This window comes from Canis lupus, chromosome 28 (genome assembly GCF_003254725.2).
Source record: "Canis lupus dingo isolate Sandy chromosome 28, ASM325472v2, whole genome shotgun sequence".
NCBI classification, from domain to species: Eukaryota; Metazoa; Chordata; class Mammalia; order Carnivora; family Canidae; genus Canis; species Canis lupus.
In genome coordinates this window covers 28,765,238-28,782,319 of record NC_064270.1, presented here as the reverse complement: position 1 = coordinate 28,782,319, position 17,082 = coordinate 28,765,238, and positions in this window count along the sequence as shown.

Genomic DNA, 17,082 nt, shown 5'->3' with positions numbered 1-17,082 from the left:
TTCAAAAGTGTAGATTGAAGAGTAGATAAACAAAGCAAACTTAGGTGTAAAACCTAGAGATAAGTATTCAACAAGTTCTTTTAAAGAAATCTTCAATCATTAAGACTATCTAAAATCCTCACTGAATAAAAATGATGCTCCCTTATATTTAGTTCTTTATACACTTTTCGTACTTTCTTATCTTTTATCTTATTTGATCCTGCTGGGAACCCTATAAAGGGGGATAAGGCAAATACTATTATCTCAGTTTTATAGAAAAGGAAATGGTACTATAAAAATCAGAAAAAAAAAACAGCTGTATACCCACCAAAGCTGTATACAAAACAATTGGCATATTTGTTTCCCTCTATGAAATAAATAATTCTCTTCTATAGAAAATTATGTGAACTAATCTTTTCGGAAGGCTTTCTTCCCTATCATCTAAAAGGAGAATATTTTACCTGCTATAATGTTTCCTGGTTCCAACTGCGAGAAGACTTATTTGGAATCAATGAGAGAATGGGAATTTACTACTTCTCCACCCCCATCAAAAATCCCGCACCATAACTCCTCCAACTCATGAATCATCTTTTGAAAGTCTTGAGTTATATTCTGAATCCTCATCTGGACCCAAGCTGGAGAAATGGCATCTTCTTTGAATTTCAGATTCCTTCTGTGCAATGGAGGACAAATCCTGCAGTGTTTCTTCTACCTGCCTTTGTATGTGCCACACTCTGAAACACTGAACCATTTTGAGGAACATATAATGATGAAAAGAGATGGTACTCACTCTGACCCTGAATTACAGACAAAGTACACTGTTGCTGAATTTTTCTTGGGCACCCAGGAATCTTACATGATGGAAACATGTTTTAGACTGAATCTCTACCATCTGCCTTCATAGTTCTTTCCACAAGAGGCAGGAAGCATAGAGGAAGTGGTCATGGAGTGTTCTCTTGGGGATACAGCCTAAGGAATTTCTCTGTTTAATCTGATTGCTGTGCGTAGATTTAAGAGATTCAAATATAGAATCATTTGAAGAGGAGAGTAAAATAGAACAATACAACAAAATGTAAGATAGCTTTTATAAAATCCTAATAAGAGAGAAAGTGTTTGAGAGTAAGGAATTGAGAGCTGGCCAAAGGATGCCCTGAGTTTACTGAGATACTCAATAATGGTTCACTAATAGATCCATGGAGTTTTGATGAGGAGAAACCACTTACCCATATAGGTCAGGGTCTGGCTCTTCCTGTTTACTGTTAGGAATTATTTTATGCCTATTACCTCTCTCTGGGGCAATCTCTGGGAGCAAGAAGACTCACTCTTTGTCCTCAGGGAGCTTCCTATCTGGCTGAGGAGACCAGCCCTAGAAGTAAGAAGATGAGGAGGTGCTAAGCGAATGGTACAGACTTGTAACTGCTTCTTATTTTTGGACAGGGTTGGTCCTGGAAAGTAAGGTTAAGATTTAGAAGGGGAAGGGATTTCAGCCAAAAAGAGAAAAAAGGAAAGGCCCAAGGGTGGGTCTCTGCCTCTTCTTGAGGGCAATGAGTAGACATGCCTTCAGGACCTCTGCCAAAGTGTGTTTATAAAGGGACATGGTGGGAAAAGGGGCCCAAGAGGTAGGACAGGTGAGACCAGGACTTTCTTTGGCCATGAAGGAGAGCTCATAAAGGTCAGTGGGGGAAAGAGTGACACGTGGAAGGAAACACATTAGGAAGATGGAGCCAGTGGTGGAGCACAAGATGGATTGCAAAGGAGAAACCTGGGTAAAGTGGTGACAGGTCATTTATTTAGAAAGAAATGTTCTTTTTTTGTTTAAACAACAAACCTCCACAAGGGAATAATTAATTTGCATCCCCTTGATCTGTTTACAATTGATATGGTCAAGGAAATGTCCAAAATCCAAACCGAGCCAAGTTCAAGTTTTGTCAACCCTGGGGATTCCCTTAATACAATCATAAAGCCATTATTTAACATCCTCTGAACATCCTCTGAGTCCCTGTGCTAAATTATGCTCTTGCATCCAATTTATGGTGCAGAACTGAAACTATCATTTTTTTTACTACAAAAAAATATAAATATCTCATAATTCAAGTGCTACATTTACTTAAAACTATAACATTTTGCTGCATGTGTATGTTCGGTGCATTAGCTGCCTGCCCTTAAGGGAGAAAAGGAAACAATTCAAATGGTTAAAAACAAACCAAAAAGCCCAACTGCAGTCTACACAAGATGACAAAGAGGTTGGTGGGTTTTGTCTCAGGATTCAGAACTAGGAACGCCTTTTGAAACCAGATGTTGCAAATCTTTCACTTCAGAGGTCAAGCTATGAAGACCAGAGGGGTTTTGGGGCCTGCCACCTGCCTGGTTGGTGGCCAGGCAGGACTGTGCTGAATCCACCCCACAATTCTACCTTCTGATGCTCCCTGGAGTGAGGGCTCTCATCTCTGGCTGTCCTGGTCTTTGCTGGGTCCATCAGACCACAGGTTTAAGCATCAGTGTTTTGGTCTGGGGTCCAATGGATAGTATCTAAGATCAACTCCAGAGTGAGATCCATGAGGAGTCTATTCCCAAAACTCTAGCTCAAGTGTATTTGATCTTTCTGGCTCTCAGTTGTTTCTTCTGTATAGTGGAGGAAAATCCAATTCACTTACTTTACAGAGCATGGTTAGGATCAAAGGAGATTGTGTATGTGAACTTGCTTGAAGAATAGTTAACTCATGATATGAATATTCCCTTATTAGCTAGTTTATCCTCCAATCAATTATAGATAGGTTTGATATAAAAAATTCAAAGAATTTTTATCCAATTTCTTTGGGAGAAAAAAGCCCTCCAAATTGTGGATTGGTTTGATACAAGCTGTTGGGTAACAGTAACACTTTTCAGGCACTTGGTTAAGTGTTAGTATTCATGTGGAAAACTTTGATCAGACTTACACTGGCTCACAGGGTATTAGAAGACCATGACAATTATTCTAAATGTCTTCCATCTCAAATACATTAAGTCTTTGTCAGGACAGAGAGGAGTATCTTTCTTCCTTATTCTCAAAAATTTGATTCACCAACTTTACTTGGAGACCACTCTGAAGAATCCTGCTAAGTGCTGAAGAGGTAAATGACAAAGGCACAACTTCCCAAGGAAGACTCACAATCCAGAAAGGGGAGGAAACCAGTATGGAATTTATAAATGCCAGGCTGTGAGTCAAACGTGAGCTAATCACTAAGGAGAGCACTAAATTGGATAAATATTGAGGTCTATGCACAGGAGAGCACTAGATACACTTGCCCTTCTAAGAAGCCACTGCTCTACCAGACCAGACCAGTCTAGATTCGGGGGCATCTATGCCTGTAACTATCAGGTTAGGGCAATTCCAAACCATTGTCTGTTTGCTCTTAAAATGCATGTCATACTTCTCCCCAAACAGTAGTCACATTGGCCTCTTGAGTGCCGGATTTGGCCACCATGTTCCCCCCTCCATGCTTTTCTAGAATGATTTTCACGTAAGTCACACACTCCATATTTTAAGTCAGAACTTCCTTAGTTGGGTGAAAGATCTCTTTAGCCAATTTCTTTTAATGCTTTTGCAGAAATTTAATTTTACTTACCTCAATATTTATCCAATTACTCTGGAAAAAAAAAAAAGAAAGAAAGAAACAAAGATGAAGGCACCTAACCATGATCCAATGGGATAACAAGGTTAAAAAGTGACTGTGCTAGTTTTGTAGGATCGTCATAACCAAATGCCACAACCAACAGATGTTTATTCTCTCATAGCCGTAGGGGCCCGTGTCAGAGATGAGGGGCAGCAGAGCTGCATTCCGTCTGAAGGTTCCAGAGGAACTGTCTCCTGGCCCTCACTAGTTTTCAGTGGCTCCTTGCAGTGCTTGGTTTCCATTGCATCGTAGTTGTATCAAGTCTCTGTCTCCTTTGGCATGTGGGACTTTGCCAGGCCTCACTCTGTATCCTCTCTTTTTAGAAAGACATCAGTCATTGGGCTCAGGGACTCCTCCCTGATCGGGTATGACTTCACCTTAGTTTACCTGATTATATCTGCACGCGCCTTTTTTCATAAATAAGATCACGTTCTGAGGTTCTAGATGGCCATGCCTATTGCGGGGCAGGGGGATGATTTGGCCCACTGCAGTAGGCAAAAGAGAAAATCAGAAATGGAACAGAGGAAACAGCTTGCCAAGGAAAAGGAAACTTAAGCAAAGTTACGGTTGGATATCCAGGGTTTGGCCCAGAGTTTTCCACGCTCCATTAGAAGATGGACTGAAACTGTGTCATTGACATTCCTTACATGGTAAAGTTACTTTGATTAGAGCTTGAACTCTGGAGTCTGACCAGCAGGGTTTGCATTCTGACTGATTTCACTGATGAGCTTGGGGAGAAATTACTTAATATCCCAGTGCTTCACTTTCTTTATCTCTAAAATGGGATTAATGGCTGTTGGGGGAATATATTAAATCATGCATGTAAAGGACTTTTATGTTTGGAGATGGATGAACAGATGCTCTAACCAGCCAGTCAAGAAAGCCTAGGGTTGGGGGGAATCAGGGAGCAGTCCAGGTTGGCTAGAGCGTCGAAAGGAAGAGAGGAGGTGTGGAGGAGTGATTGGAAAGAGGGGCTGGGCCCACCCTGGACGGCAGTGTGAAGAGGCTGACCTGCCTGGCACAAATGCTCATCGTGCCACCTGTCCCTGTTCTGACACCAGCGGTGGTACAGGCTCCCCTATGGAGAGCCAGGATGGAGGGCATTCCTTGGTCTGCAGGAGCCTAAATCAGCCTCTGCCCTGTATCTCTGTATCCCCAAGGCTGTTCCTCATCATGTCTGTTGGGTTTTCAACCCTGCCATAAATTTTGTGGCTCTGCTTTGATATACCCCAAACCTTTCCTCATCTCTCCTTTTTGGTAGAACCAGAACTGCCCACCGATGTTTTCTTCCAAACTCCTCTAATTTTACAACCCCTGTATCTTATACTTCTCTACCCCCTCACTCCTTTATCTATGAGCAGGGTTATATATGTGACTCTGCGTCTGGTCCACTGTGACCCCTGGATCATTTCCAGCCTGTCTCTGTGATCTGCAGGCATTCTAAATCTTCTCCTGGCCTCATTTGCTTCTTCCTTCTCTGAAGGGCACTGGGATGCACTCACATGGTACTGCTCTATATCAGGGTTGTGGCAGGCTGCTCTTCCCCCAGCAAGCCCCCCATCCCTAGCAACAAACCATAAAATTAAGAATGGCAAGACTCTCTTGATTAATTTCATTTGGCTGTCTTTAAATCCATTAAAGAAAATGCCTCTTTAAATCATTCTTTTGCAAGCATATTTGTAAATAATACTTAAAAAACACTTCATCTAATTGTTCTTGCCACCGCTGAATGTTAACAGATCGGAGATGAGATTTATGTTTAGACAGCATTAAGGTACTAATTTTTTCTCAACAATAGGCGCTGCAATTGACAAAATTAAAACGGAAAACATAGACCAACAAAAATTAATTCACACCAGGCTTAATAGTTTCTCTAAGTAAATCCAGTCTCTCTTCAGCTGCCTAAGAAAAGCCATAAAAATTTCTGAGAAGAATCTGGAGTTTAGGATTCCACACTAATTGCTTCCCTCCCCTTTTAGCTCATCCCCTTTTCTTGTTCATCTCATCGGCAAAGGGACATGCAGTTTCCATATCCAAAATGCCTTTGGCTCTGCTGGGGTAAGGAAGTCAGGGGGAGGAAGGGGCAGGCCAGGGAACCACATAAATAAATGGGAATTTCTACATGGACATGAGGATTTTCGTTTTCATTTTTTAAAAATGAGAATAAGGCACGAGTATAAATTCCAAAAAGAGCAATTTATTTAAGTCTATCATTTTTTGGCAACACAATAGAACGCACATTGGGGTGAACAGTCACAAATCACGTCCCTTCCCACTGTCTGTTTTCTCCACCATATGTTGTGGAGAATACAATTCACATGCTGAAGCTCTGCCTCGTTTCGATGGGAGCAAGCATATTGTGATATCAGCAGCCTGGTCACTGAGCCAATGTTTTTTTGGAGCAGCGGGGTTGGGAAGAAAAGAGGCAGCAGGAAATAGAACTAACCCTTCAGTTGGAATATTTTTTTTTAAAGCCTAGAGAACCTTGTAAATAGTTGACTCCGGTGTATGGGTTGGACTGAGCTTGCCTGGGCACTTCCAACAGTGTCTCTCAGGGACTCCAAGTACTGCTGGGCAGAAGAGAATCTGAGGGACCACCAGTCCAAACATGTGGCCTCATGTCCTATCAAGTTTTCTTTGTTTCAAGTTGCCATTTTATACACAGGGATCATTCTCCTTCCCCATATCCAGTGAGATGTGTGAGTTAAAGCATTTACCCGGTAGTCAGGTTATGCTATTTTCCCACCCCTACCATCATGGACTCACCTGGTCCTCCATGCCTGGTCAAAGAGGGGATGACATTTGTTGGAGAGATAGAGAAAAGGTAACCCCGTGGCACACTCACAGCCCCAACCTCATCCAGGTACTTTGTTGTAACCCAGTGAGTGGACATACCCACAATGCATCTGCACACCCAGAGACAGACCAGAGCTGTGGATGGTCCTTCAATGCCAGGCTCCGCTCATCACGAAGATGGCTGTTGGATGTTCTTTGTGTTACAGCTTTCGTGGTCTCCCTTCCTTCCGGGTACAGGGCACAGATGGCCCTGCTGAAATGAGGCTTTCTGGAGACATTCTAAGCCGACTCAGTATGAGGTCAAATATTTTATTAAGCCTTGCTCTTTCAGTTGTTTAAGGGGGGGGGGAAATAGAAAAGCAAAGCTTGTGTTTTCATTTACGGCATGACAATGTTTGAAACGATATTTTAAAAGAGTTTTAATCAATTGCAAAATGCCAGTTAACCTGTACGAGACTTCATGGAAAAACAGGAAAAATCTCTTTTGGCTCTGGAGAATTACAAGAATCACAGGTAAAAAAGTGAGTTTGATTCCCTGAATTGTGCATCAAACTCCCTGTCTAAATTAAACCAAACAGATGTGGAGAAATGAGTCAGGGGCTCCCCATATAATTCGAAATGAGCTTTCAGGTTCCGCTTCCTATGGCCGATTTCAGCCTAAGCTGCCTTATTGCCTACAATCTGCAACTTGATACTAAAAGCTTGTCAAAATTAAGTGCATGCTTTATAAGTTTACATTTTTACAGTCTAACTGTTTTTCTTTGATATTTGACAGGGACACAGGTTCCCATGTCATCTGGCCTTGAAGTACTTTTAGAACTTTCTCCTGGACCAATTTGAGGGAGCTCAAGGTTGCAGTGAATTATGGGCCTTTAAGCTGCCTGCCCAGCAGCCAGCCGTTGGGCTTACACTTGAAGGCTAACACCTGTTGGCTGGACAGAGCAATTAATTTTTTTAAAAATGCAGTAAGCCGCCAAAAATCAAAGCTTAAGGATAAAAATATAATTTTACCTCTTGAGCTTCTAGGGGCGACCTTTGATCTCACCCAAAGTCTGTGTGGCAGGAGGCAGGAATCTTACATTTTCTCCCCAAAGAAGCACCTTTGAAAGACACAAGCTGGGTGCTGACTGAACGTTGTTATCCTCCGTCATATCACTCATGCATGATTACTCACACAGAGGCCTGACTGAGATAGTCACTCACAACAAAAAGGCGAACCTACCCAATGTCCGTCCCCTCACCAAGAAAATTATAATTGGAAGCTTTTAAATTATACTGCAGTCTACTCCTTGGAAGATCAAATGTTATTTCTCTAAGAGGCGACAGTTGGGTTTTCCAGTGGATGATTATAATGTGGTATTTGTTTCTGTACATTAAATAGATAACTGTGAACTTCAAAGCACTAACTACCAATCATGGGCTGGGGCATGGCCACACGTACAGCCTCCCTCCTTCTCGAACCCTTTGGTAGCCAAGACAAGGTCACTGATCAGGGTAATTTGCAGGAAAAGTCAATTTCTCAAGTACCGAAGCAGGTGTTGTGGCGCTCTATGACAATTTACTGAATCTAAATTGAGGAAGTTGAAAAAAGCAAAGGTCATGATCCACAGGAAGAAAGGAGGAAAGGAAATCTCTTTGACTGTATTTTTAACTCCTTTTCAACCAAGACGTGCTCACCAATGGAGACGATTAACGCTAAAAATAAATAAATGAAAATCAGAATATCTCGCTCCAATCAGTAACTTATCTGATTTCTATAACTAAGGGGAGAGGAATTCAATTTTGCTTGCATTCACAAGGAAATAGGCTCCAATTTATAGGAGCTAAAGAGCAGGTCTTTCTGCTCGTGAGTGTTTGGAAACAAAAATCAAACCAAGATGTCAGAAGTGCCCATCTTTAAAAAGCCCAAATATATAACATCTATGGCTTAGCATAGAGTACAAAGTATAGTTTAGAGTATAATATGTCATAAACATAAAATATATAGCCCTGGATATTTTCTTCTTGATTAGCACATTCCTCACTTCTCCAGCCCGGGGGAAAGAGAACAGCCACAATGGGACATGCGTTTAGGAAAAGAAATGGAGCGTGAGCTTCAGAACTATAATGTTGTTGGTGTAGCAGAGAGAAGATGGGATAAGGAGTTAGAAGATTTGAACTTGAATTTTAGCTAATCACTAATTAACTGTGTAATTACAGCAAATCGGTTAACCTCTTTAAGCTTCTATTTTTTTCATCTGTAAAATTGGGGGTTGTTGTAAGGATTAAATGAGCTAGTGTGGGAACTTTTGGCAAACTATAAATATTAATTATCATCACTAACCTTTAGGGCATTGTTATCCTGAAGGATGATATGCATACCACTGGTATGCATGAGGTTATTATAAGCATTTAAGATTTCAAAAATGAATCGGAAGGAAAAAAATGTTAAGTAAATAATAGTACAGGCGGAAAAATATCGAAAGTGGCATGAGAAAGACTGGCATTTTGGTGCCTTTTCAAGATTTAGTTAAATTCTTTGGAGGAAAATACAAAATTCATCTTGGGAGGGAGAGCGAAGAGATGGAGCTACCAAATCCTCTAATGATGTTTCCAGTACAAGACATTTTTTTTTCTAAATGTAGATGAAAAGTAGAAAAATGAGTTATTTTTAGTTAACTCAGATGCTCAACCTAAGAAGAAAATACATTTGCTTGCAGGTCAATTTCTCTCATTAGAAAGAAAATTCTCATTAAAACCAAGCTATTAACATAACCCAAAGACTTCTGATTTCTAGCTGGTAGTTCAACATTTTCAAGCAATATAAAATCTACTCAAATTCTCATATAGTGTAATCTGAATGCTCCCCTTGGATTTCATGTCCTCTGTCTAACAAGGTAAGCTCATCAGTGTTGCAGGCCAGAGTCTGAAAGCCGCAAGTTACCATAAATGTCACAAGTTACCATAAATGTCGCACCGACCTCCCCACTTTATAGATGGAGACACTGAGGACCAGAGAAGGGTAGCAGTCTAGGGACTATGCATGGGCCCCAGATCCAGGACTGGAATGGGCTTTGGATCCACTAAGTCCAGGGCTCTTCCTAGACCCTAAATGTCAAATGCTTAATGTCCCAGCTAAGTCAGGAGGGACTGAGGATGCCAGCATTATTTTTTAACACGTTGACATTTGCATCTCCTCCATTCATTTGTTTTCTTATTTAGAATGCTAGTGAAAATCCTTAGTCAAACACGGAGGGCAACCTGAAAAAGCATTAAGCACTCAACACATTCAGAATTGAAATACAGGTTGAATATTACTTTTTCCAGAACTCATATTCTCACCTGCTCTTTAATTTCATAATTCCTTTATACTCCTAGTTTAGTTCTGAAGTTACTTTCCATGTGTATGTTACCTCCTCTTGGGTATAAAATACACTTTCACAAAGATGTCTCTCAATCTTAGCCAAGGGGTTGGTGCTTCTCCTCCATTTATTGGAATATTTGAATATCTGGTATTGAAAATTGAAAATTCAGCACACAGAAGCATTTGTCTATAAGGAAGACAATAATATAATTGTGGATACTTATTATTATACTTGGAGCTGTGAATCTGAAAACACTATGCTTTTTACTGTTGGTATGCATTGTTTGGTGAGACATATTTTCTGGTGGCCAGTCAAATAAATGGCCGGGAATTGGATCCTATTTTAGCTGTCAGGATTCTATGGACATTTTGGCTTCCAGAGACCAAGCTCCAGACATGTGGAGAGAAACCTTCCCTGCAGTGATCCGTTTCAGAACACTCCAGCATTTTATGTACACTCCCACCATTGTGCCCTCCGGAACCGGATGTCTAGTCTAGAGGCTCACTTATTTTACAGTTTCTATTTTTATTACATTTTAAAGCTTGAAATAATCTTACATATATGGACAAGTTACAAAAATAGGACAAAGAGTTCCCTATATCCTTCATCCAGATTGCCAAAATGTCCACATTTACCACAGTTGCTTTATTGTTCGATGGATGGATGGATAGATAGATGATAGAGATATATTTATTTTTTTCCTGAACCATTTGAGAATAAAATGTAGGCACGATGTCCCTTTACTCCTAAATACTTCAGTGTTTATTTCCCCTGTGTAAAAATATTCTTTGACTTGGCCACCGTACCATAATCAAAATCAGGAACTTACCATTGATACAGTACAGTATTATTATCTAATCTACAGACCCTATTCAAATTTCTTCAACTGTTCCATGAATTTGGTCTATAATACTGTCAATATTTCACATCGTTTTCTGCATGCTTTGCTCTGCTCTACATATGGTCAGTTCTATAAACCAGAGGCTCCTGAAAGAATTAGTTTATCATCTATTTAAAATCAATTAGTTGTAATAAATTGTTTAAAGGAATACTCATTTAAGTGTGTACTCTAGGCCTGCTGAGCACATTCTAGCAATTTGATGAGAATCATATGATCTGGTCTCGAAAGTGTGTTTCGTGCTGCAATTGTGAACTTGACTGAGCACTTGTGCTTTGCAGGAACAGGTTCCTGAAACAGAGAAAGTTAACCACACACCCGCCACTAAGTGCCTAGAAATACTGCCGGCTGCACTCTTGAAGGCAGCTTCTCCACTATGTGACGCTATGTGTACTTGGGCAGGTTACTCTTAGAGCTTTGATTTTTCTCTTCTGGTCAATGGGACACATGAGATCTTCTTTCCATCTTCATTATGTGAGTTACATGAGATAAATAATGCATTAGGACCATGCTGGACCATTAGGAGACCAGTCACTGATACACATAATTGATTTGAGTATTAAATTAAAATTAACAGGGGAAAAATTAACAGGGAAATCCACTTTGTTTTGCATGAAATAGGAAATAACTAATATCCAATTCAATTTGAAAATTCAAAGTAATTGGCACATTCAATTCCCACAACTTTTCTGATCAGGCTGAAGGAATTTGGGGTCTCCTCTTGTCTTAGAACTTTTTAAGTTAAGTGAATATATTAAACTAAGAGCACAGAGCAGGGGTAGGGGCTATTTCTTTACTGCAGTGGATACTTGACCAATAACATGTTAAACAATACACCTCTATGCTTTCTAAGTGATGGTCAAATCATATTTCCATTCTTTGTCTACAAGGTCTTAAAATAAAACCATTTGTTGGAGAAACTAAAGAAAATTAGGAGTCTTTCTTTCCTTCCTTCCTTCTTTCTTTCCTGAAGGAACAAAGAAGGGATACATCTAGCTTGGGAATGTGATCCCAAGCTGATTAGCCAGGCAAATAAATAAATACAGTAGAATACACAAATAAAGGTCGCCACACCTGCAGGCATGCGAGTGGGGTGAGACAGCCTTGGTCCTGGGAGGACCACACTGGCCCCCTTTCCACCACGACTGACCATCCCTTAAGTGCAGCTGTGACACCACTTGGCCTCCAGCAAGGTCAGAGCACAGGGAACAGGAACAGAGGCGGCATTGTCTCCACGTTCACACGGAACACCATCAAATGTGCTCTGATCTGCAGCTGCAACATGGCCTCCCTCACGGCGTCTGTGCCAGGGTCTCCCTGGAAAGCCATCTGCAATCACCCATTAGCCACCTTTCCTCCACGAACTTGCTTTCCATACACCGCCTTATCTTGGCTTTTAAAACACATTTCAATCTTTGGGTGAATGTGAGAATTCTAACCTTTCCTGTTTGTACCAATTGCCTTTAAATGAGAAGTTATTTGGCTTGTGGTGGGCAATGTCACCTGAAGCCAAAAGCTCAATGAAAGCTATGATTAATGAATTATAAAGCCAATTCATTGAGCCATGACATTAGTACAGCTCTGTCGTAAACAGGAACTAATTATATATGGAAATAATCATTCAACCTGAGAAAGGCATTTCCTATCTATTAGAAAATACTATGAAGAGATAATACTTCAAAAAAAAAAAAAAAAAAGCTTCCTATACTACTGGCCAAAGGAAAGGATTATTCCATTCTTTACAATGAATTTGTTGAGAAACCTTAATTCTGAATATTGGCTTAGTTATAGGTTTTGCTTTTTTCGGTAAGAGAAGTGCTACTTGATTACTTGATTATCAGCAATTTAGTACATGACTGATTCTTAAAAAAATGAATATATGTCTTTAAATTAAAAATTCTCAATTTGTATTTCATTACTGAACGGCTCCATGGAGGGGGAGGGGAAATGTTTTAAAGACTATAATACAAGTTTAGGGAAAAATTTTGGTCATTATTGTTTATTTATTTTCCTTATTGAGCTAATTTAATTATCATAGAGACACAAACATTAGCTCCAGTACTGGGCTTCTCACATCTGTTAGTAAAGATTTGATTAGGGCTACACAAATGTGCTAGATTAAACTATCTAGTTGGTGAAATTCAAGCCACCTGGATATTTTAGCAACATCAATAAGAATAATTCTCTTTTTCAAAATCAGTAAATCCAAGCTATATTAAAAAGAATTAATTAATGAGTGCCAGATAGGCAAAACAAACATTTGACAATGAATCATATTATCAAAGGTTTTGAGGGAGATCCCTCTCAGCTTATGTTTAGATGTCAAATTATATTACCAAAACTAAACAATCTGTTAAAATGATGTCTTAATGCAGTAAGTCTCCTGTGCCATACGGGTTTTTTTTTTTTTTAACTTCTTCAACATTTTTAGCAGAAAAAGAGATATGCTCTATTTACCAATGATAATCAAATCATAAGACATTTGCCCCAAAATATTGCCTTGGTTATTTCCAAGAGTTGTTAATATAATTTAAATCCTATTATAAAAAGAAACTATAACAAAGTTTGGTTAATGTATTATACATATCTTTTGAAGCATCACAGGGCATACTTCATAGGAGAAACTCAGTAAATATATGGGGATTGAAAGGATTAATATATAAGAATTAGATGTTTTAGAGAAATACATAAAGAATTCCAGGCTTGGAAAAGATCCAAAAAAGGTCTAGTCCAGAGCTGGCAAACTTATTCTGTTAATGGGCAGATAGTAAATATTTTAGGTTTTGTCCACCAGCTAGTCTCTATCGCCACTGCTCAACTCTGTCCTTTCAGCCACGGATCATAGTAAACTAATGAGCATGGCTGTGTTTCAATAAAACTTTATTTATAAAAGCAGGCAGCAGACTAGATTTGGCCCAAGGGTAGTATTCTGGTGAACTCCTACTGAGCTCCGCTTCATATTTTAAAGATCAGACATCTTGGACCTTCTGTGAGAAAGTAACTTACCCAAAGTTAAACAACAGGTTGCACCAGTGGCAGAGCTAGAGCTGAAATAGGCCTCTCCAGCTTCTAGGCAAGTGCTCACACTGGGCTGAATTAATTGTAATGACATGTGGATGGGTGGCCATGTCTAAATAGAAGGTCTGCCTCCCTGTTAAAGCGCATCCAAATGCTTCATGCATTTGAAGTCTATAGAATTGTGATGTGTGGATGATTCCTGAAGTCTCCAGAGAATAAGTTGCTTTTCAGAGACCTAAGCAGAGTCACAAAGAATATTTTTTGGGAAAGGAACATGAACGTACTGACAGTTAGCCAAGCATGAAAATGCTTGACTGAAAAGCCACACATGGCTTGCTTCATTAAAGACCATTTCAGTCCTGGAAAACTGCATTTCTATTGAATATTTATAACAAATATGATTGAATAAGAAGAATTTAAAGTGGAAAAAACCCTGTGTGTTGTGATTCCAAATTAAATCTTATTTTCATGGTTGACAGTGTTTTGTATTCCTGACATTTGCATTGTATAAAAAAAACCATCTTATTACAATGCCCTTGTCCAGCACCAAATAAGAAGAATTTCTAGATTAACACTTGAGTCCCCAACATCCATTTCCCAGTGGGGTTTCCTCCATTCACAAAATTCGCTCTTTCTTTTTGGAGGGAAGTGGGTCCCTAGGAAATCTTAAATGGAGAAGTGGAACTGGGTCACTCTCCGAGAATGTCTGTGGGTGTCTGCGTAGAAAGAGTTGGTAGTCATCGCTCTGAAACTGACAGTCTAGAAAGACATGATTGATGAAAGGGAGTAGGATGTTTGAGACAAAATGGACCGTCATTAACTAACTGAACCAAGTAAATGAAATGGAGTTTCCAAGGGGCAGTGGGGCACATTCTTCTGGAAAACATGGGCCCAGTGTTCAGAATGTTTCACCGAAGGGGGTGGGGGAGTGGAGGGAGCCATTACTTAATGGCTCCCAGCTTGCAAAGGTGAAATAACCCACACTATATTTTTTTTTTTCTTCAGCAGTTCTGTATTGATACTGATTTGCACATTTCTCACCGAACAGATGAAGGTGCATCTTCTCATGTGTCATGCATGTTCTGGGCCTGAAATCACAAACTAATAAACGCAAACAAAATTCTGCTACTGTAATTGTTTTCTAGCTCAGGCAGTTTAAGCCAGGTTAGAAGTAAATTAAGCTGTAAGATTTGGAACTTTAGCTTATGGAGGCAAATGAAATTATATACATGCATAAAATACAATCATGCATTTGTGTGTAATCCTATTTATTTATTTATTTATTTATGTTTTTTTTGTAATCCTACTTTTAATATAAATCCCTTTTGATCAAAATGACAGATTTTTATAAATTTTATTTATGTTTACCATACTTCATGTTAGAACTTAGAAGTAATATGCAGTTGTCTAATATAATAAAATCTATATAGTTATCGAGATATTGAAGCATATGTGTTTTTTTTTGTTTTTTTTGTTTTACATTTTCAAATATGAAGTTGACTCCCCTCCCCCGCCCACTGAAAAAAAATTTACCAGATTTCTTTAGGTCAAGGATAACAAAAGCATGAATGATTCAGATGAACACCTTTTGAACTTTCCTCAGGAAGACTTGAGTGGTGGGATAACTTAAAGTCTTAACCAGAATGTGTGCAGGTGGCCGTTTCTTGGCTTGAAACATCTTGAAACAGTTTCCGTGCCTAGCAAGGAGGCTTCTTGTGTCAGAGTGTGGCTTGTTCAAGAGAGAGGGAATGAGAGTATGCAAATGAGTGCATGTGTATTAGTTCAAGAGCAAGACTGGGCACCTGAAAGGTTAGGAGCTCAGAATCTCATTAGCCTCCTCTCAGAAGCTGGCTGGAGTACATAAAATGACCAAAAACGAATTTTCCATTATGTTTCATTAACCGAAGGAATTTCTGTTTTGGTTTCTACAATAGACTATTAAGGAACACAGAATACCCTGCAATATATTATTTTGCAAGAATAAACAAACAATTAGCAAACTACTGAATTGGAGTGGATTTACTATGGTGGCTGTTTAAACATGAGTCTGTGCATTAATTTTCATTGGCTGATCTAGATGAGCTCTTCCTGCAAATAAAATGGAACCTGAGGCAAGTGTATAAGGCTTCGTTGCACATGTTTTTGTATAAGCTTTGTTCCTTGCTCCATGTTATGTTCTTATTTTGTTTCTCTCTGAATTTATGCTATTTTGAAGTATTTCATGTACCTTTAGAAATACGTTAGGTCTTTTTTTAGAAATAGAAAGTTATACATGTAGTGTGAGTTTTAGACAATAATAGAAATTTGTGGATATAATAATTCATTGATAGGCTCAAATTATTATAAGAAAAGCTGAAGTCATTAGTCCAAATAAAGGATTAGAGTTAACAATGGAATTGAACCTAGAGTATAATTAATGAATTCTCTAATTGTTCTTCCTGTGTTAGTTCATTAAGCCTGACTACTGAGTGGATATTTGGGCATCTGTTTCCAACATCTGTCATCTCACTGATTCCCTGGGTTGACTCCATCAATGCCTGAGAAGAAGGGTATGCTTTCCTTCCTTTACTCTTTCCTGTGTTTTCTCCAAAACCTGAGACTGCTGTAAAAACAATAACCATTCTTTAATATGAAAGTATGACAACCATCTTGAGGGAGGTTCAACTAATGTAAGACTTACATGAAAAGATTGGAGATGATGTGAAATAGTATCTTACAGTATAGTTCACTATACGAAAAGTATATGATTTTCCCAAGAAATCTGTTTTGTATTCGCATTAGCTGAATTCAGTGACAATCAAAAGCACATATTAAGCACCTGCTTTGCACAAAATGTCCTTGGTTAATGACAGCTCTCATTAGTTAGGGACTTATCTTGTGCCAGACGTGGTGCCATGTACCTTACATACTTTATCAAGTTTAATTTACTCCTGCTCTGAGGACAAGAATCGTTATTTCCATATAGAGATTAAGTAGACTGAGGTTCAGAGAAATTACATGGCTTGCCCAGTTTTAACCGGTAAATGATGAAGTGAATCTCCCAACTTATATAGGCATGTTTCCTGTACTGAACTTTTTATCCAATACTCTGGGCATGAAATCTTCCCCTCTGGAAAGCTGTTTGCAGAATGTCTTAGTCTGTTCAGGCTGCTATAACAAAAACACCACAGGCCAGGTGGCTTAAACAATAAAGGTTCTCTTATCACAGTTCCAGTGGATGGGAAGTTCAAGATCAAGGTGCCAGCACATTCAGAGTCTGATGGGGGCTGCTTTCTTGTTCATAAATGTCTTTTTATTCCATCTTCTCACTCTGTCCTCACCTAGTGGAAGGGGTGAGAAAGATCTCTGCTTTTTTTTTTTTTTTTAAGATTTTATTTATTTATTCATAAGAAAC